This window comes from Tamandua tetradactyla, chromosome 5 (assembly GCF_023851605.1).
Source record: "Tamandua tetradactyla isolate mTamTet1 chromosome 5, mTamTet1.pri, whole genome shotgun sequence".
Lineage (NCBI taxonomy): Eukaryota > Metazoa > Chordata > Mammalia > Pilosa > Myrmecophagidae > Tamandua > Tamandua tetradactyla.
This window is the reverse complement of record NC_135331.1, coordinates 110,936,940-110,959,951: the sequence shown is the minus strand read 5'-3', so window position 1 is coordinate 110,959,951 and position 23,012 is coordinate 110,936,940. Positions and strand designations below refer to the sequence as shown.

General features: G+C 40.0%; 1 pseudogene; it reads right to left on the bottom strand.

Moving 5' to 3' along the window:
• Positions 1-3,833: 3,833 nt before the first annotated feature.
• LOC143683286 (large ribosomal subunit protein uL23 pseudogene) overlaps positions 3,834-23,012 on the bottom strand; it is a 69,046-nt pseudogene continuing 49,867 nt past the window's right edge.

The window sequence follows — 23,012 nt, the reverse complement described above, 5'->3', positions numbered from 1 at the left end:
TCAGGCCCCCCTTCCACGCAGGCCCCCCTAGCCTTTTATGAGTGGGCTGAAACTGATGCACCCGGGTGCTTAACAGACAGACGGGCGGTGCTCCCAGAAACCTGGTTCCAGAAACTGTCCTGGATCCATTGCCGCTCTGGTAGTGACAGGTGCCCCATCCAGGGAGTTCAGGAATTCGAGAGAGGGGGAAATGCCCCGCTGCCGGCACTGGATTCTGTCGGGTCTCCAGTCAGGGTGCCGCCACCGCCGTGGGTGAGGGAGGTGACAGTACACCTGCCTCATATCCCGAACGAGCCCCCAGAAATGTAGCGCGAAAACCAGAAACGAGGCCGCAGGCCTCCAGGAATGTTTCACGAAGTTATAACAGGCTGAGGCTAAGGATCCATAGTTTCAGGAAGCAGGTTTTATTTGCTATGGCCATAGGGCTCAGTGAGTAACCTCTGCAAGTCTGAGCCCCAAACAAAATGCAACCTTAGCTTTTATAGACTGTACAATATGTTAAAGACAAGGTAAACAATTGGCTGATTTAAGTTGAGAATGGCCCAGAGCTGAACTGTTGAGGGGCCCCCACCCCAGGAATGTCTTCTTTTGCCTATGTGCATTTTTACCAGTTCCTGAAGGCTAGGGGAGGGGGTTTCTATCCCAGGAAATATGCCTTATCTCGCTTGCCTGCAAGGAGAGGGGGTTTGGGGATTTTCCACAGACAGCACAGCTGAACTAGAAAGAAGGGAAGGCCTGCCTGCTACAGAATAGGGCATTAGATTTTGTTGGTTTGTCCAGGTTAGTGTGATGCCCTAATATATCACAGAATAATTTGGGCAGTAAATAAAGAAGTATTTGCAAAATCCCCTTGGGGGACCATGGAGAAAGGAGGAAATGTTCAACTTCCCCATCTGGGGAATTCATGATATCCTCGCAAGCAGTGAGGAAAACCAAATCAATAGGCCGAGCCCTTGATCTTGGGGTTCACCCCTATGAAACTTCTTCCTGCAAAGGATAGGCTAAGCTTAGTTAAAATTATACCTAAGAGTCACCCCCTAGAGAACCTCTTTTTTGCTCAGATGTGGCCTCTCTCTGTAAGCCTACTCGGCAGGTGAACTCACTGCCCTCCCCATTATATGGGACACGACTCCCAGGGGTGAAAATCTCCCTGGCAACGTGGGACAGAAATCCTGGGATGAGCTAGGAACTGGCATCAAGGAATTGAGAAAGCCTTCTTGACCAAAAAGGGGAAGAGAGAAATGACACAAAATGAAGTTTCAGTGGCTGAGAGATTTCAAACAGAGTTGAGAGGTTATCCTGGGTTATATAGATAGCCCTTTTTAGTTTATGGTTTATTGGAGTGGCTGGAGGGAAGTCCCTGAAACTGCTAAGCTGTTTTCCAGTAGCCTTGATTCTTGAAGATGATTATGTAAAGCTATAATTTTTACAATGTGACTGTGTGGTTGTGAAAGCCTTGTGTCTTATGATCCTTTTATCCAGGGTATAGACAGATGAGTAAAAAAAAATATGGGTAAAAATAAATAAATAAGAGGGGGAACAAAAATAAATTGGGTAGATGGAAATACTAGCGGCCAATGGGGGGGGGTAAGGGGTATGGGGTGTATGAGATTTTTCTTTTTTCTTTTTATTTCTTTTTCTGGAGTGATGCAAATGCTCTAAAAATGATCATGGTGATGAATACACAATTACATGATGATACTGTGAGTCATTTATAGACGGTATGTGTGTGAAGATTTGTCAATAAAAATATTAAAAAAAAAAACTAGGCAAGCTGTGAATTTGAGCTTTAGTTTCACAGAGAAACAATATGTCACTGAAAGTGGGCACTCAGATATGAATAAGCTTTCATCTATTGCCCCAGACTTGGAGGCACCATGTTACAGGTATCACCGAGGATGTAAATCTTAAAGGAGGTAGTAAATAATTGAGATTAGGTCCTCCAGGCCCCCTGTTACCTGGTACCAAAGATGATTATCTTACTTTGTCTCAGTAACACGTATAAAAGCCATTGAAAATCACTGTGGGGAAGCAGATTTGGGAAGATTCCCCTGCCCTCTGGCTGGTGTAAATAGACTTTATTTTCCTCCTCAGCTATTAGGTGTCTGTCCATTTAGCCATGCTAAATGATCCAGATTTGGAGAGGCCTCATCTACAGAAGGAGGGAACTGCTCCTTCCACAGTTTCTGGGACCCAGCTCACATATACATGATGCTGGAAATGTCATGGGGGGCCTTTGGCAACTCTGCCTCCTCCAACTCTGCCTCACACCAAAGATGCCAGGGAACTCTCTGGTGTTCTCAAAAGCTTGTGCCATCAATAATGTATTAGTTTGCTAATGGCTGCCAGAAAGCAATATACCATAAATGGAATGGAATGGCTTTTTAAAAAGGGAATTTAATAAGTTGCAAGTTTACAGTTCTAAGTCTATGAAAATGTCCAAACTAATGCATTCCAGGGAAAGATACCTTAATTCAAGAAAAGCCGGTGGGACAGAAACACCTCTATCAGCTAGGAAGGCACGTGACTGGTGTCTGCTGGTCCTTGTTCCTGGTTTGATGCCAGAAGTTTCCTCTCTCAGCATCTGTAGGCCTTCACTCAGTACCTCTGGAACACAATCCTGGGTTCAGGCTTGCTTAACATCTCATGGGAAGCACATGGCGATGTCTGCTGAGTGCTGTCTGTGTCTAGGCATCTTCTCTCTCTGTGGGCATACCAAGCATCTCCAAACATCTGTGTCTCTGAAATAACTGTTCTCCAAGCATCTGTGTCAGCTCTGAGCATTCTCCAAAATGCTTCCCCTTTTAAAGGACTCGAATAATCTAATCAAGATCCACTGGAATGGGTGGAGTCACATCTCCTATCTAATCAAAAGGTTACACCCACAATTGGGTATGTCACATCTCTGTAGAGAGCATCTAATCAAAAGTTTCCACCCTACAGTATTGAATCAGAATTAAAAGAAATGGCTGCTCCCACCAGACTGGGTCAAGATTAAAACATGGCTTTTCTGGGGTACATAATAGCTTCAAATTAGAACAAATAGTAAGAAAGATGTGTGGGTTTTTTTTGTTTTTTTGTTTTTGCTTTTGCATGGGCAGGCACCAGGAATCAAACCCGGGTGTCCAGCATGGCAGGCGAGAACTCTGTCTGCTGAGCCATCATAGCCTGCCCTTGTTTTTTCTTTTATCAACAGATCCTAATTGTAAAATGGAGCTAACTGAGTGCTGAGATAGAAAGTCCAGTTCTTTTTCCTCTCTTTACCACTCCAGAAGCAAAATTAAGTGAGAAAACATGAAGGTATACCCATAGGTTCAGTGCAACTGAAATGAGAGCTGTTGAGTCTGTGAAAAGGCACTGTTGATATCCTTGCAGCTCTCCTCTCACTGAGAGTTTCCTCCATCTGGAATGTGGAGAAGGGTTCCCTTGTTTTAAAACAAGACTTTAAATGTTTTCTCAATGCCATATGAAGAAAATGGTAAATGTTCCTTTCCTCTGGCCCTTTATCTAGAGGGGAGGTGTGAATGTGTGTGTCCTAAAGTTAACTGAAGACTGACCTGGTGACCCCTCCTTAGGAGTTGTTTTCTGCCGGGAAGGAGGTCTGCTTACAGGGGCACTGTCCAGGTCCACCTGCTGGTGTCCCTCCTTCATGCTTTCATTCTCACACTAGCTGCTTTCATTTTCTGTTCCAAGGTGATAGCCTACGTCAATTTGGGCAGTAAAAGTAGCGTTTTGGTAACACTTGAGGAAATGAAAAAAGGTCCTAAAAAACCTTACTGTTTTTTTTTTAATGGTCAAACACTTGTATTTAGGATTTGCCAGCTGGGCTCAGTTTAGATGATGGCAGTTTTGTTGGCAACATCAAAAGCATCATAGTCAGGAGGCAGTCCAACACATGCCTTCTTCTCTTCATCAGGCCTGATCAGGGTGTTAACCTTGGCCATGGCAATGTCATAGAGCTTCTTCACAGCTGTTTGGTTGGGTACTTGTTGGCCTTGGCATCCACAATGAACACACTGTGTTGTAGTCTTCAATTTTCTTCATGGCTGACCCAGTGGTTGGAGGAACTTGATCATGGCATAGAGTTCGAGCTTGTTTCTCCTGGGGGTGCTCTTCTGAGGATATTTGGATTGTCTTCTGAGATGCAGCATCTTGGGCTGCTGTAATGAGGGTCAAGTGCAGATCTTTTTTGTGTGGCTATGGATGCCTTCCAGTAGTGCCTTCTTGGCTTTGAAAGGCTTTACTTTGGCTTTGGTTTTGGGAAGGGCAGGGGCTTCCTTCTTTACTTTCAGCACCGTCTTGGTGCTAATCCAATCAACATTCTATCAGACACCATTTCCCTTCTAGATTGCCCTTATAAGCAACAAATACAGTCAATATACAAAATTATTTAAAAAAATAAGTAGGGAACTCGTTTTGTCCCAACTTCTAATGAAACAATTTGGTCTATTTTATGTTGTATGCGTAAAACACTGACACTGTTTTTCTATCACTTCTACTTTCTATCACTTCTACTATCACAGCATCCCTTTTCTGAGAAGCTCAATGTGTATGGGATACCATCTTTTACTGAACCTCATACATTTTATGTGAAGTAGGAAAAGGGTAATAACTGTTAGCCTTACTGTCATGATGAAACAGAAGTGTGAGGTAGTTGTACCACTGATACTGGTTTATCCTAAAAGAACACCTGATATTGTGAAAACTGATACAAGATACAGAGTTGTTTAAAAGCCTTAGCTATTGTTTTAAAAGCCTTAGCAATTGTTTTATTTTACATCTTATGGAAAGACTGAGGGTCATTAATTTCTTACCATCTTGGCAGAGAAACTGAAAGACACCTTGCATGGTGATTAAAAGCTTGGGCTTGAAAAAATCACACTGTCCTTTCCTGTATCTGAGAGTTAGAATGATCTAGTATGACCCCTTAGATTTCAGTAGTCTTTGGTTGGTGTTCTAGTTTGCTAGCTGCCAGAATGCAATATACCAGAAACAGAATGGCTTTTAAAAAGGGGAATTTAGTAAGGTGCTAGTTTACAGTTCTAAAGCCAAGATAATGTCCCAATTAAAACAAGTCTATAGAAATGTCCAATCTAAGGGATCCAGGGAAAGATACCTTGGTTCAAGAAGGCCGATGAAGTTCAGGGTTTCTCTCTCAAGTGAGAAGGCATATGGGGAACACAGTCAGAGTTTCTCTCTCATCTGCAAAGGCACATGGTGAACATGGTCAGGGTTTCTCTCTCATCTGGAAGGGTACATGGTGAACATGGCATCATCTGCTAACTTCTTCTCCTGGTTTCCTGTTTCATGAAGCTCCCTCGGAGACATCTTCCTTCTTCATCTCCAAAGGCCACTGGCTGGTGAACTCTGCTTCTCATAGCTATGTCATTCTGCTCTGCTCTCTCTGAATCTCTTTCTTTCTCCAAAATGTTTCCTCTTTCATACTCCAGAAACTTACCAAGACCCACCCAAATGGGTGGAGACATGTCCTCATCGAATGCATCTTAACAACCACTCTTGATTAAATCACATCTCCAGGGAGATAATCTGATTACAGTTTCAAATATACAGTGTTGAATAGGGATTATTCTGCCTTTATGAAATGGGATTTAGATTAAAACATGGCTTTTCTAGGGGACATACATCCTTTCAAACCAGCACAGTTGGTAACAAATTTTCTGTGCTTCGGATTCTTTTTTTTTTTAATCATTCCATTCTACATATATAATCAGTAATTCTTAATATCATCACATAGTTGAATATTCATCATCTCTTAGAACATTTGCATTGATTTAGAAAAAGAAATAAAAAGACAACAGAAAAAGAAATAAAACGATAACAGAAAAAAAAATTATGCATACCATACCCCTTACCCCTCGCTTTCATTTCTCACTAGCATTTCAAACTAAATTTATTTTAACATTTGTTTCCCCCATTATTTATTTTTATTCCATATGTTCTACTCCTGTTGATATGGTAGATGAAAGGAGCATCAGACACAAGGTTTTCACAATCACACAGTCACATTGTGAAAGCTATATCATTGTTCAATCATCTTCAAGAAACATGGCTACTGAAACACAGCTCTACATTTTCAGGCAGTTCCCTCCAGCCTCTCCATTATATCTTGGATAACAAGGTGATATCTACTTAATGTGTAAGAATAACCTCCAGGATAACCTCTCGATTCTGTTTGGAATCTCTCAGCCATTGACACTTAGTCTCATTTCACTCTTCCCCCATTGGTTGAGAAGTTTCTCTCAATCCCTTGATGTTAAGTCTCAGCTCATTCTAGGGTTTTTCTCAGTCCCTTGATGCTGAGTCTCAGCTCATTCCAGGATCCCCGTCCCACGTTGCCAGGAAGGTCCACACCCCTGGGAGTCATGTCCCACGCAGAGAGGGGGAGGGTGGTGAGACTGCTCGTCGTGCTGGGCTGGAGAGAGAGGTCACATCTGAGCAACAAAAAGGCTCTCTTGGGGGTGACTCTTAGGCCTAAATTTTAAGTGCTTCAGATTCTTATACGTAAAATGAAAATAATAATTGTACCCATTTAATATAATCATTGCAAGGATTAAATGAAATATTGCACATTAAGGACTTGGCATTATGCCTAACATATAGTAAGGCATGATAAATGTTAGTAAAAAAAGTAGTGGCTAGATTTAGGTGGTTGCTTATAGGAGCCTTGTTCCAATTCTTTCTACATGAAGAAAAGATGTACTATTCCAGTGGACAGCCTAGCAGGAATTTGAGGAAACTCAAATTATTTATATTTTTAACCCTAAATTCAGACCTATCATTCACTGATAGTATGCCAAGCTTCTTTTCACCAGACACCTACATTTCATCAGAAATAGTTGATTAAATACATTTCATCAGAAATACATTCATATTTGGCTTTTCTATTTAGACCCCTGCCCGGCTGGCCCACTGGGGAAAGCAACCAGGAAGATAAACCGGTTTCACACACAGGATGTTAAAGAACTACGGTTGAATCAGATTGACAATAAGAATAACAGTATGAGGTGAGCCACGGTGGCTCAGCAGGCAAGGACACTTGCCTGCCTTGCCTAGAGGACCTAGGTTTGATTCCTGGTGCCTGCCCATGTAAAAAAAAAAAGAAGAACGGTATGTGTCTACATGATTTCATTTAATGGTGGAATGGTAGGTGCTCAGTAAAGGTTAATTTGATTTTCATGTGGAGTGACTTACTCCTTTTATTTTTTAATAATTAACAATTAATAATTCAGGAAGCAAATCAATTAACATCTGTAGGCAACAGAGAGAAGATGCAAAAATTGAATTCTGGCCCTCTGTAAGTCAGGACACCTTTGAGTTTGGGAGGCTTCTCACCCTTATATCTGATCTCCCACTGTGATATGACTAGTTCCTGGTAGAAGAGTTTCAGATGTCAAAATTTAGGGATGAATGTTGAAATAGCCAACCAGGAAATTTTTATATTATTAATAAAATAATATGAATTCCTAAATCCCAACAACATTTGATGTTCATAAGTGTTCATTTTAACACTTGTTCTTAAACAAGACATAAATTTAAGAAATACAGTATATAATTGGATAATACTAATTTAATGACAAATGAAAGAGCATGGATATTAAAATATGAGGCCTTTCTTTATTTTTCAGCAGAAATTTGCAGTTAAAAAGCCTGGGAGTAAATGGCCCTGGTTGCTCCTTTTTTCAAAGGGGCAAAATTTCAAAGAAATTTTTTTTCTCCCATTCCCTTTGCATCTCCCCCGATTCTTAGTTATTACATCCCAGGAGAAGGAAAGAGGTAAGCAATCTCTGAGCACCTGGAAAACCAGAGGAATCAAAATTCAAAGACTGATGCCAAAATTTTTGAGAAATAAATATTTTTTTCCACTTTGCCCAACTCCAATTCAATCTGGACTGTGTCCCAAAGGGAGATAGGGGGTGGGGAGGAGTTCTCAGAAATCAGACTAGAGAAGAACAGCCATGTGAACTCACCCAAGACTAAAACTAAGGCTTTAACCTCTGGACTTGGTCACAGCCCCAGCTGCCTGGAAGTGCACATCCCCTTCCTGTTTCTTTCAGTCTATCAGCTATCAGGTAGGACTAGGCTAATGATCAGAGGCACAGCTGGAGGTCAGAATGCCCAGAAGTGTTCTGTCCACAGCTCTTTAGTTGAAATTTGTCTCAGGGAGGCTTATTTTGGCTCATGGTTCCTTTCAATAGGACAAAAAGATGAAAATGGCAAATTGGGCAAGATGAACAGCAATTGCATTATTCATGTTTGATTCTGGCTTGGTTTCAGGGTTTTAATGAGTTAAAAATAAATACAATGCAACAATTGACTAATTTAATTCAGCTTGTGTTTACTGAATGTCTTTTCACTGCATTTGGGTAAGCTCAGGGTTGAGAACTGGCCTGTTCATATGGCTATCAAGAGGATTTTCAGAATAGTTAAGACCTGGATTAGGCCCAGACCAGACCTCAGGACTTGGGCAGATAAAATTCTATGGTATAAACATAACTGGGGGTGAGGAGGGGTGCAAGAGTAGTTCAGTGGTAGAATTCTTGCCGGCCATGTATGAGACCTGGGTTCGATTTCCAGTCCATGCACTTCTCAAAAACAAACAAGCAAACAAAGAAAGGAAAAGAAACAAACAAAAATTCAACAAATGGTGCTGCAATCATGGGCTGCTCATGTGGAAGAAGAGTGAAATGTGACTCCTAGCATAAAGCATACAAAACAACAACAACAAAAAAAAACCCCAGATTTTAATATAACTGGACCTGAATGTTGAACTAGATTTAAAGTTGTAGGTTCGGTTTAGGGTGACCTTTTGTCTAATGAGAGAGAGCATCTTGAGCTGACCTCTTCTCTGGTACTTATACATCATCTTGTAATTGTCTATTTGCTTCTCGAGTGATCCCGCTAGACTATTAACTCCTAGAAAACAAAGTTTGTGTCTTATTCATTGCCATCCCATGGTCTAGCACATTGTATGTACTCAAAAAATATTTGTCGAATGAAGGAACCAAATAATGTAAACGTTTAGAATAGTTGGAATCCAGTTAGCTCAGGAATCCATGATTATTTATCATGGACTATCATGGAATGATCTAGAAATGTATGAGAAGACCACAATCTACTATGAGGGTGGCAACTATGAAGACAAAAAAAAGTAATTGAGGAAAAGCTTGTTTTCTCATCTGAGAGACAGGGAGAGAGAGTAAGAAAAAGAATGAGCAGAGTAATTCCAGGCCCCCAGCAGGATGCGCTTTTTTTTTTTTTAATTATTGAAATGCATTGAGCTGAAGTAAGCTGAATTGCAGTATTTTGACCCACTTAGAGGGTATCTTGTAGAGTCAGGCTAAAGCAAAATCCTTCTCCTTCATTCTCTCCCTCAAATTAAATTTTTCTGATTACCCTTCCCCAGGTCAGTTTTTCTCCAGTCCTAAGAACATTAAGGAAGGATCTTAGAAGCTACTCTGGGTGTGGAGATCCAACCTGATTGGTTCTTTCCACCTAGAAGTCCCTGAAAGTCTCCAAGAGTCTCCTAAAAGACAGGATTTCAAACAGAGCCTTAGAATCCTGGTGATGCCAACCAAAAGTTCCAGAGGGAAGTTCGTAAGTCAAATACTCCCTGTGGTAAGATAAGATGGCCGAGGACTGACGAATTAACTAGGCTCCACAGATGAGCTGGAATAATGTACACTCGTCAAAAAGCATGTAGACCCCCTGCCATATGGAGACGTTCATCCTGCAGTTCTGTGGTCTAGCAAAACAGAGTGGGTTACAGTGCTGTGTGATCCAATTATTTTTTTAAAGATAGGTATGTCTTGCAAGAACAAAAGCAAAAACACTAATAAAGAAAGCTGTACACTGCAGTGCTTACAATGGTTATTTCTAGATGGTGATATTCCAGGCGAGGTTAATTTCCTTTTTATGATTTTCAATATTTTTTAAAATATCCTTAATAAAGTAAATACATAAATGAATATGTGTTTATTGCTGTGTACCTAAGTCTAATTTTAATGGACTATAATTAATTGTGGATTATTATAGGACAGAAATATAATGACACTAACTATAGCGATTGTGATGGTGATATGTGGGCATCTTCTGCTTTTCAGCTCCTACAACAAAAAAGAATCTCGATTCTTTTTTTTTTTTATTAATTAAAAAAAGAATTAACAAAACAATTAGAAATCATTCCAATCTACATGTACAATCAGTAATTCTTAATAACATCACATAGTTGCATATTCATCATTTCTTAGTACATTTGCATCGATTTAGAAAAAGAAATAAAAAGACAACAGAATAAGAATTAAAACAATAATAGAAAGAAAAAAAACAAAAAAAACAAAAACAAAAAACCTATACCTCACATGCAGCTTCATTCAGTGTTTTAACATAATTGCATTACAATTGGGTAGTATTGTGCTGTCCATTTCTGAGTTTTTATATCCAGTCCCGTTGTACAGTCTGTATCCCTTCATCTCCAATTATCCCTTCTCTCTTTTTTTTTTTTTTTTAATTAACGGAAAAAAAAGAAATTAACCCAACATTTAGAGATCATACCATTCTACACATGCAATCATTAATTCTTAACATCATCACATAGATGCATGATCATCATTTCTTAGTACATTTGCATTGGTTTAGAAGAACTAGCAACATAACCGAAAAAGATATAGAATGTTAATATAGAGAAAAAAATAAAAGTAATAATAGTAAAATCAAAACAAAACAAAACAAAACAAAACAAAAACCTATAGCTCAGATGCAGCTTCATTCAGTGTTTTAACATGATTACTTTACAATTAGGTATTATTGTGCTGTCCATTTTTGAGTTTTTGTATCTAGTCCTGTTGCACAGTCTGTATCCCTTCAGCTTCAATTACCCATTGTCTTACCCTGTTTCTAACTCCTGCTGAACTCTGTTACCAATGACATATTTCAAGTTTATTCTCGAATGTCCGTTCACATCAGTGGGACCATACAGTATTTGTCCTTTAGTTTTTGGCTGGATTCACTCAGCATAATATTCTCTAGGTCCATTCATGTTATTACATGCTTCATAAGTTTATCTTGTCTTAAAGCTGCATAATATTCCATCGTATGTATATACCACAGTTTGTTTAGCCACTCTTCTGTTGATGGAGATTTTGGCTGTTTCCATCTCTTTGCAATTGTAAATAATGCTGCTATAAACATTGGTGTGCAAATGTCCGTTTGTGTCTTTGCCCTTAAGTCCTTTGAGTAGATACCTAGCAATGGTATTGCTGGGTCGTTTGGCAATTCTATATTCAGCTTTTTGAGGAACCGCCAAACTGCCTTCCACAGTGGTTGCACCCTTTGACATTCCCACCAACAGTGGATAAGTGTGCCTCTTTCTCCGCATCCTCTCCAGCACTTGTCATTTTCTGTTTTGTTGATAATGGCCATTCTGGTGGGTGTGAGATGATATCTCATTGTGGTTTTGATTTGCATTTCTCTAATGGCCAGGGACATTGAGCATCTCTTCATGTGCCTCTTGGCCATCCGTATTTCCTCTTCTGAGAGGTGTCTGTTCAAGTCTTTTTCCCATTTTGTAATTGGGTTGGCTGTCTTTTTGTTGTTGAGATGAACAATTTCTTTATAAATTCTGGATACTAGACCTTTATCTGATATATCATTTCCAAATATTGTCTCCCATTGTGAAGGCTGTCTTTCTACTTTCTTGATGAAGTTCTTTGATGCACAAAAGTGTTTAATTTTGAGGAGTTCCCATTTATTTATTTCCTTCTTCAGTGCTCTTGCTTTAGGTTTAAGGTCCATAAAACCGCCTCCAGTTGTAAGATCCATAAGATATCTCCCAACATTTTCCTCTAACTGTTTTATGGTCTTAGACCTAATGTTTAGATCTTTGATCCATTTTGAGTTAACTTTTGTATAGGGTGTGAGAGATGGGTCTTCTTTCATTCTTTTGCATATGGATATCCAGTTCTCTAGGCACCATTTATTGAAGAGACTGCTCTGTCCCAGGTGAGTTGGCTTGACTGCCTTATCAAAGATCAAATGTCCATAGATGAGAGGGTCTATATCTGAGCACTCTATTCGATTCCATTGGTCGATATATCTATCTTTATGCCAATACCATGCTGTTTTGACCACTGTGGCTTCATAATATGCCTTAAAGTCAGGCAGCGCGAGACCTCCAGCTTCGTTTTTTCTCCTCAAGATGTTTTTAGCAATTCGGGGCACCCTGCCCTTCCAGATAAATTTGCTTATTGGTTTTTCTATTTCTGAAAAATAAGTTGTTGGGATTTTGATTGGTATTGCATTGAATCTGTAAATCAATTTAGGTAGGATTGACATCTTAACTATATTTAGTCTTCCAATCCATGAACACGGTATGCCCTTCCATCTATTTAGGTCTTCTGTGATTTCTTTTAGCAGTTTTTTGTAGTTATCTTTATATAGGTTTTTTGTCTCTTTAGTTAAATTTATTCCTAGGTATTTTATTCTTTTAGTTGCAATTGTAAATGGGATTCGTTTCTTGATTTCCCCCTCAGCTTGTTCATTACTAGTGTATAGAAATGCTACAGATTTTTGAATGTTGATCTTGTAACCTGCTACTTTGCTGTACTCATTTATTAGCTCTAGTAGTTTTGTTGTGGATTTTTCCGGGTTTTCGACGTATAGTATCATATCGTCTGCAAACAGTGATAGTTTTACTTCTTCCTTTCCAATTTTGATGCCTTGTATTTCTTTTTCTTGTCTAATTGCTCTGGCTAGAACCTCCAACACAATGTTGAGTAATAGTGGTGATAGTGGACATCCTTGTCTTGTTCCTGATCTTAGGGGGAAAGTTTTCAATTTTTCCCCATTGAGGATGATATTAGCTGTGTGTTTTTCATATATTCCCTCTATCATTTTAAGGAAGTTCCCTTGTATTCCTATCTTTTGAAGTGTTTTCAACAGGAAAGGATGTTGAATCTTGTCGAATGCCTTCTCTGCATCAATTGAGATGATCATGTGATTTTTTCTGCTTTGATTTGTTGATATGGTGTATTACATTAATTGATTTTCTTATGTTGAACCATCCTTGCATACCTGGGATGAATCCTACTTGGTCATGATGTATAATTCTTTTAATGTGTTGTTGGATACGATTTGCTAGAATTTTATTGAGGATTTTTACATCTGTATTCATTAGAGAGATTGGTCTGTGGTTTTCTTTTTTTGTAATATCTTTGCCTGGTTTTGGTATGAGGGTGATGTTGGCTTCATAGAATGAATTAGGTAGTTTTCCCTCCACTTCGATTTTTTTGAAGAGTTTGAAGAGAATTGGTACTAATTCTTTCTGGAACGTTTGGTAGAATTCACATGTGAAGCCATCTGGTCCTGGACTTTTCTTTTTAGGAAGCTTTTGAATGACTAATTCAATTTCTTTACTTGTGATTCATTTGTTGAGGTCATCTATGTCTTCTTGAGTCAAAGTTGGTTGTTCATGTCTTTCCAGGAACCCGTCCATTTCCTCTAAATTGTTGTATTTATTAGCGTAAAGTTGTTCATAGTATCCTGTTATTACCTCCTTTATTTCTGTGAGGTCAGTAGTTATGTCTCCTCTTCCATTTCTGATCTTATTTATTTGCATCCTCTCTCTTCTTCTTTTTGTCAATCTTGCTAAGGGCCCATCAATCTTATTGATTTTCTCATAGAACCAACTTCTGGCCTTATTGATTTTCTCTATTGTTTTCATGTTTTCAATTTCATTTATTTGTGCTCTAATCTTTGTTATTTCTTTCCTTTTGCTTGCTTTGGGGTTAGCTTGCTGTTCTTTCTCCAGTTCTTCCAAATGGATAGTTAATTCCTGAATTTTTGCCTTTTCTTCTTTTCTGATATAGGCATTTTAGAGCAATAAATTTCCCTCTTAGCACTGCCTTTGCTGCGTCCCATAAGTTTTGATATGTTGTGTTTTCATTTTCATTCGCCTCGAGGTATTTGCTAATTTCTCTTGCAATTTCTTCTTTGACCCAGTCGTTGTTTAGGAGTGTGTTGTTGAGCCTCCATGTATTTGTGAATTTTCTGGCACTCTGCCTATTACTGATTTCCAACATCATTCCTTTATGGTCCGAGAAAGTGTTGTGTAAGATTTCAATCTTTTTAAATTTGTTAAGACTTGCTTTGTGACCCAGCATATGGTCTATCTTTGAGAATGATCCATGAGCACTTGAGAAAAAGGTGTATCCTGCTGTTGTGGGATGTAATGTCCTATAAATGTCTATTAAGTCTAGTTCATTTATAGTAATATTCAGATTCTCTATTTCTTTGTTGATCCTCTGTCTAGATGTTCTGTCCATTGATGAGAGTGGTGAGTTGAAGTCTCCAACTATTATGGTATATGAGTCTATTTCCCTTTTCAGTGTTTGCAGTATATTCCTCACGTATTTTGGGGCATTCTGATTCGGTGCGTAAATATTTATGATTGTTATGTCTTCTTGTTTAATTGTTCCTTTTATTAGTATATAGTGTCCTTCTTTGTCTCTTTTAACTGTTTTACATTTGAAGTCTAATTTGTTGGATATTAGTATAGCCACTCCTGCTCTTTTCTGGTTGTTATTTGCATGAAATATCTTTTCCCAACCTTTCACTTTCAACCTATGTTTATCTTTGGGTCTAAGATGTGTTTCCTGTAGACAGCATATAGAAGGATCCTGTTTTTTAATCCATTCTGCCAATCTATGTCTTTTGATTGGGGAATTCAGTCCATTGACATTTAGTGTTATTACTGTTTGGATAATATTTTCCTCTAACATTTTGCCTTTTGTATTATATATATCATATCTGATTTTCCTTCTTTCTACACTCTTTTTGTCTTTTTGTATCTGATTCTAGTGCTCCCTTTAGTATTTCTTGCAGAGCTGGTCTCTTGGTCACAAATTCTTTCAGTGACTTTTTGTCTGAGAATGTTTTAATTTCTCCCTCATTTTTGAAGGATAATTTTGCTGGATATAGGAGTCTTGGTTGGCAGTTTTTCTCTTTTAGTATTTTAAATATATCATCCCACTGTCTTCTAGCTTCCATGGTTTCTGCTGAGAAATCTACACAAAGTCTTATTGGGTTTCCCTTGTATGTAATGGATTGTTTTTCTCTTGCTGCTTTCAAGATCTTCTCTTTCTCTTTGACCTCTGACATTCTAACTAGTAAGTGTCTTGGAGAACGCCTATTTGGGTCTAATCTCTTTGGGGTGCGCTGCACTTCTTGGATCTGTAATTTTAGGTCTTTCATAAGAGTTGGGAAATTTTCAGTGATAATTTCTTCCATTAGTTTTTCTCCTCCTTTTCCCTTCTCTTCTCCTTCTGGGACACCCACAACACGTATATTTGTGCAGTTCATATTGTCCTTGAGTTCCCTGATACCCTGTTCAAATTTTTCCATTCTTTTCCCTATAGTTTCTGTTTCTTTTTGGAATTCAGATGTTCCATCCTCCAAATCACTAATTCTATCTTCTGTCTCTTTAAATCTATCATTGTAGCTATCCATTATTTTTTCTATGTTTGCTACTTTATCCTTCACTTCCATAAGTTCTGCGATTTGTTTTTTCAGTTTTTCTATTTCTTCTTTATGTTCAGCCCATGTCCTCTTCATGTCCTCCCTCAATTTATCGATTTCATTTTTGAAGAGGTTTTCCATTTCTGTTCGTATATTCAGCATTAGTTGTCTCAGCTCTTGTGTCTCATTTGAGCTATTGGTTTGTTCCTTTGACTGAGCCATATTCTCAATCTTTTGAGCGTGGACAGTTATCTTCTGCTGCTGGCGTCTGGGCATTTATTCAGATTTCTCTTGGTGTTGGACCCAGCAAGGTTGTAATATTTTTCTGTGAAATCTCTGGGTTCTGTTTTTCTTATCCTGCCCAGTAGGTGGCGCTCGTGGCACACGTTTGTCTGCGGGTCCCACCAGTAAAAGGTGCTGTGGGACCTTAAACTTTGGAAAACTCTCGCCGTCCTGGGGGTTCGCTAGCCGAAGCGGCTTGAGCCGGCCCGGGGTCCGAACGCAGGGAGGGTGTCCGAACGCAGGGAGGGTTGCTGGTCGCCGCAGCCAGGGAAAGAGCCCGTCTGAATTTCCTAGTCGGCCCTGGGCAACAAGCGTGGCGGGAGGGCGCCTGCGGCAGCGGCCCGCCCGAGAGAGTGCACGTTCCCCGGGAGTCACGGGGTCACCGTTCTCCGCTGCCTGGGGGTTTCCGATCCAATTCTCTCAGTTGGTCCGGGGGCTGTGCGTGGTATGGGCGCCAGTCGCCTTGGTTTCAGGGGACCACCTCTCCAATTCTCCCAGCCCGCCCGGGAAGGGGGAAGGGAGTAACTCCGGCCGCTTGCCACCCCGCCCGGTAAGGCCCGCGCGCCTCGGCGATCTCACCCGAGCTGCTTCTCTCAGCCAGCCAGCCGTTCCAGGATGGGGTACGCTGTCTTTTTTATCTCTGTTGTGGCTTTGGGCGCTTTCTGTATCGTTTCTACTCCCCTAGTAGGTGTCCTGGAGAAGAAACTAAGATCCGCGCGTCTTACTAAGCCGCCATCTTCCAGGAAGTCCTCGATTCTTTTTTTAAACATAGATATTAACAGAGATAATTTGCTCAAGCAACCATAAACTTTGTCAGAGTCACTCCATCATCTTGGAGTGGGGCAGGAGGGAGGTCAAGGAGGGGGCAGGAGGGAGGTCAGACTCTGTGCGCTCAGATTTGGGGAAACCTGAGGTTCTTGAAGAGGAGCCTGCATATAATAGGCAACGTGCCCCCTTGTCTTAATAGCCATCAATCAGTGGGCAAGACTGGCTCCTTTGATCGGCTTCTTCAGAACTGAGAAGTCTCCTTTCTTCCTCGCCCCTTCACCCCCCCACCCAATCTCCCAACTCTTGCTCTTCTTTAACGGCATATTTGACGTCTCTTGCTCCTTCTAATAAATCAGAGCTGGAAGAAAATTATGTCACCTGATCCAAGTTTAAGGAGATTGAGCCAAGCAAACTTTGCAACAGGGTAGAGGCTACCTGCTTTAAGTCTCTTCTTTCCTTTTTAGACAAATCTAATAAGCCCTGATCCATCTATATTTCTGACAAGGGGACACATTATGTAAGTAGAAGTAAAAGCACTTCTGGTGTGAGGACACTAAATAAGAGGGTGTGAGACACTAAATAAGATTTAGTCTAGGGTCAAAAGGACATGTGGACATTATTCATTATACGACATGCCATTTTCTATTATTAATTCTTTCTTCTATTCATAAACATGTACTGAAGATCTCCTAGGTGCTAAGAGCACTTTGCTAAATCCTGAGGATAAAGAGACCAACAAGTTGCAATCCTCATCCTCCTGTCAAGCAGAGAAGATTAGTTACACAAATACTTACAAAACAGTGTTCTAAAGGCTTTAAAAGGGGTATACCAAGTATTAAGGAAGAACAGAAGAGGGAATCTAGCTCTCTAGTATTGCAAGGGTCAGGAAACACTGCCAAAAGGAAGTAAGCTTGTAACGAGTAATGAAGGATGAATTTAATAAACATTCTAGGCCAAGGGAACGGCAGGTGCAAAAGCCCAGAGGTACAGAGCAGCAGGACACTTGCAAGAAATGAAGATGACTAGTGTGCAGGGCATATTTGAGTGCAACCCTGTTTATACCCCTGGTATTAGTTTCCTAGGGCTGCTGCAACAGAACGCCACAAACTAGGTGGCTTTAAACAACAGAAATTTATGCTGTCATCATTCTGGAGGCTGGAGGTCTGAAATCAAGGTGCTGGCAGGACCCCTTTCCCTCCAGAGGCTGTAGGGGAGAATCTTTTATCTGCCTCTTCTGGTGGCTATCAGCATTTCCTGGCTTCTACCTCCATCATCACGTGACCTTCTACTCTTCTGTCTTTGTGAACTCCCTCTGACTTGCTGTCATAAAAACATTTGTCAATAGATTAAAAGCCCACTCCCTAATCCAGGATGATCTCCTCAAGATTCCTTAACTATTTTTATATCTGCAAACACCTGATTTCCAAATAAATTAATATTCACAGGTTCTGAGGATTAGAACATAGAAATATCTTCTGAGCAGCCACAATTCAACCCCTTGACATCGAGGGAAAAAAAGGTCCAATCCGTAGCCAGATAGCTTTGCTCTAAGTTACTTAACCATGCACATGGAATATAAAAGAATGTAAAAACTGTCCTTCACTTTGGGTTCCAGAGGCATGTTCTGACTCTTATAAAACCTCAGGGGAGTAGTTACTTGACCCTGTTCAACTCACCCCACCTGTAGCTCCCAGAAAGACTTGGTATCAACTCTCACAGTGGCCATGAGATCAACATCTTGTATAAACAAAGTCAGGAGACCCATCTTTCTTCTTCGGATCTCTCCATCTCCTCTCTCCTTCTCTATTTTTTGGGCCATGCAACCACTTTCTTTCCTCCTACTCCCTGCTCTGCCCAGTGTCCCACCTCTTGTTGTGTTCAGTCACTCAACTCCATTTGCTTCTGCTGCTGGCCTGGGTCAGGGACTTCAGATCATGTGGGTCAGAGATAGAGCCCATGAATTGGTCTCAGGGTCAAATATCTAAAAGACCATCAGTCCTTTCATGTGGTCTGGTTTAGCCATTTGCTAAAAGAAAATTTGTGACTTACTATATCAAAAGAAAGTTTGTTAAGGTCTTGGGAGCATTCTCACTCTGATAATGTGGAGCCCCTGGGGATTATGAGGAGGTTGAGGAGAAAGAAAATCCATTCTCCCATGTAGGAGGACCCATGGCAAGGTGTGCAACTGGAGAAGTAAGCACGGGTCATATTATGAAGGCTTCACCTGCCCTAGGAAGGAATTGAATTACACAATGATTCTCCCTCAGAGTTGGGGAAGAAGGGCAACCCCACTTCATGTAGTAATGGGTCCCTGTTACAATAGGAATATGCTATAGATCATGGGTGTGTTGGGGTTTCTATACGAGACATTAGAATTATAAGTGGGGAAATCACATGAGATGTTTTGTTTTTGAAAGATCTTGCTGGCAGCAACATAGGAGAAAGATTTGAGAAACAGGGACAAGGAGACTGGTTAGGATGCAGCTGTAGACCTGCAGGCAAGAGCTAAAGAGGTCTTGAAAGAAGGCAAATGTGTGAAGAGCAAATGCCAGCATTTCAGAAGTGACTGGTGGTAAGAGATTGAATTCCTGCACTACGCATTTGCCTAGATCCCTGCATTTCTCCTATCATGGTCTTCATCTCAGTGGGTTGGAATTATTGCTTTGATAGTCTTCCCAATCCATACAGACTGAAACCATATGTCTCTTCTTAGTGGCTGTGTTTCCAGCACATACCACAGCGACTGACGTAAAAAGTTCTCTAAAAAAGATTAGCCGAGTGAATAAACAAACAAATGAATGATTGAAATAGATAATGACTCACATATGGATGACTTAAATGACTGGAGTGGGTAGAGGACCTCTCAACCAAGGGAGGAAGTGCAACAGGAAAAGAAGATTTCAATCCAAAACAGTTTCATTTTCTTCATGTTGAGTTTGAGGTGTATGCTGGTTTGAAGCTATTAAGAACCCCAAAAAAGTCATGTCCTTTAATCCTTATTCAATATTTCTGACTGGAAACTTTTATTGTTTCCGTGGAGATATGACCCACCCAACTGTGGGTGGTAACTTTTGATTAGATGGTTTCTATGGAGATGCCTCTTCACCCACTCAAGGTGGGGTTATTATTAGAGCCCTTCAAAAGAGAACCATTTTGGGCAAAGCTTTAGAGTCACTGAAACCAACAGAGAGCCCACACAGCAAGAGATCTTTGGAAATGATAAAGGAAAACACCCCTGGGGGAGCTTCATGAAACAAGAAACCTGGAGAGAAAGCTAGCAAATGTCACCATGTTCACCATGTGCCCATATCTTACCAGTTTTAAATATTCCCAATATAATTTTGTGCCATATAGTAGCAGCAATAGGCTCCCAACAGTCATTTTTCTCCCCTAATGTGATTAAACCACCCGGGTTTCAGTTGATGCTTCAGCTAATAGGCTTTGCCATTTAGACCCTGTTGTAGGCTGAATGATGTCCCACCAAATACGTCCATATCCTACTCCTGAATAAAAGGGATTTCACAGATGTGATTTAGTTAAGGATCTTGAGATGGGGAGATTATCTTGGATTATGCAAATGGGTCCAATGTAACAACAAGAGTCTTTAAAAGAGGGAGGCAGGAGAGTCAGATTGAAGAAAAGATGTGACAATGGAAGCAGAGGTCATAGTCAAACAGAGAAATATGAAGAAGCTACGCTGCTGACTTGAAGATGGAAAAAGGGGCCACACACCAAGGAATGCAGATGCCTCTAGAAGCTCGACAAGGTGAGGAAACAGATTCTGCCCTAGAGCCTCCAAAAGGAATGAAGCCCCACTGACGCTTGATTTTAGCCTTGGGAGAAGAAATTTAAACTTCTGACCTCCAGAACAGTAAAATAATAAATTTATGTTGTTTTAAGCCACTAAGTTTGTGGCAATTTGTAACAGCAGTGATAAAAAACCAACACAGACCTTCTTTGTGAGAAGTTTGGATTTGGTTCAGCCTTAGTTGATGTGATATTTTGAACAAAGAAGATGCCAGTTCAGGAGATACATTGGTGGCCATGTAAATGGAAGAAGCAGATAAAAGCAGCATGAATGGATGAAAAAAGAAAACAGAGAAATCATCCTACAAAGAACAGCCAGAAAAGATGGATTTAGAGCCATAATGGCATTCAAGTCCCTGATTCCAATTCACTTTTGCAGGCTGGCTGCACCTCTGCTCTTGATTCCATTAAATGCCCATGTATCTTTCTGTGTTGAATTAATTTATTGAGATACTGATATCCTTGTTTATTGAGGAGAGAAAGAATTAGAATGGAGACGAGTTGCTTGTGATTTTTTTCATTGTAAAATCTGTGTTTGCACAATAAGTTTCATAAATTAATTTAAAATTAAGGCAACAAGGAAAAAATCTGCAAATTCAAATAAAGTTCTTGAATTCTAAACATTAAACATTAACATAGATACCATTTAATCAGCTGTCAAAACTGTAAATGTTCTCAAAATATCAAGTAGAAACTTATATCTGCATTGCTATAGTAATGACCTATGTTACTAAACATTTTCCTGATTTCCTCCCTGCTCCCCCATTCTTCCAACTGCCAACCCCTTTCAACAGGGGATGTTCGGTTTATATGCATCTTTGTGGCTGTAGCAGTTGTTAAATATTTTTAATATCATCCCTGCTTCTCAAATCCCCACCCCTGCACCCATATACATTCTATCTCTCATGTTCCTGCCAGCACAATGGGTTGGAGGATTAGAATTGGATTTTGTTTGAGTTGAAGGAAATTTACTAATATCTCATTCCTTGCATGCTGGAGTTTCTTAAAAATATGCATTTTTTAGCTTTAGCTAGCTCAAGTGAGTTTCAGTTACTGAAAACCAAAAGAACTTTAATTCAGAATATTTTAATACAGAAATGATTTTTTTTAAGTGCTGGAAGAGACTTTAAAAATCACCCCATCATTTGACAGATAAGGAAACTTTGATTCAGAAATCTAAAGAAACTTGTCTGAAATCAAGCAGATTTGTAAGAGCAGAGACTGTACATCTCCTTATACTCAATCCAGAGATCTTTCCCCTTCACTACTCTCTATCTCATACCCCTGGCATCATGCGAAATGAAAAATATTTGCATTATTCAATGGCAGGAGAAATATTTATTAGTGCTTGTACTCATCACCCAGGTTATTGTCACTGATAAGGAAAACCGCATTTTAGGGAGAGTTGGTAGTCAATTTGAACTGAACTTTATTGAATTGCTAAAAGGTTTTGACTGTTGCTGATGAACAGGAATTGCTATATCCCATGGTAGAATGGTTTAATTTGGTAATAATTAAATAAAGACAACAGTAAACTTGCTGGGACACAGTAAGAGGATTTTCTGCTCTTTGCCAAGCCCTCTGACCATCCCCACCTGATAAACTCCACCATACCATAACACACCCAGCAACTATCTTCCTTACCATCTGTCCTAGTTTAAATTTGGCAAAGGAAAGTGAAGAAACGTAGAAAGTCTTGAGTCATCAAGGATTTTGTGTATCACTGGTTCTGAAACAGTCTTTGATCGGCTGAGCCCTAGCAAGGATGCAGGGAACATGTGTCTTGCTGAGGACTGCCTCATGTCGAGCCAGATGCTTTGAGTGTAACAAAGGGAAACCTGACTATAGTGTGTAGGAACTCACCATGACTCCTAAAATGGAGCCCTCTCATCTGAGGGCATGTTCTAAACTTCAACTTGGTTGAACTCAGGTTTAATTGACCCTCCCAAAGAAGCAACCCTATATTTTGATTCTACATCAGTTACTAGCTTTCAATGCAACTATAGAGACATCACTGAATTCTTCTCCATTTCTGCTTATTCAAGCAAGAGCATACCATCAACTTACTTTCGAGTCTTTATTATTCAGAATCTCATGGCTTTGTCTATACTATATTTTTTTAAGTATTTTTTCACTTGTCAGCAAAATAGTTTTACCTAGCCAAATTACCATTGTCTACCCTAGGCCATACACTTCTTAATAGCAAACACTGTCAATTAATTTGTACACTGCTCAGAATGTTACCAAGATAGCAGCATGGAAACGTCCTTTAAAACTTTAAGTATAACTGCTTCATAATCATACTTCAATTCAATTAAGCAAATTTGTGGCTCTCTGCTTCTCCCTGGCACCTTTTCATTTCAGAGCTTGTTCTCCCTCACATGGCAGTGCTGACCACCACCTGCCCCACTTCCCCAGTCCTACAAGCAAAGAATGGATCCAGGCTGGCCAATCAGAATTTCCCATCCCCCTGGTGGCAGGGATGGATATGCAACCCAAGTTGTACCATTTGGAATTTTCTCTAGGACTGGCAGGAATTAATAAAAAGAGATTCTTTTCTCAGGATCTTCTGCTGGTGAGGACCATGTGAACCCAGTGCCATTGGGATACTGACCAACATTTTG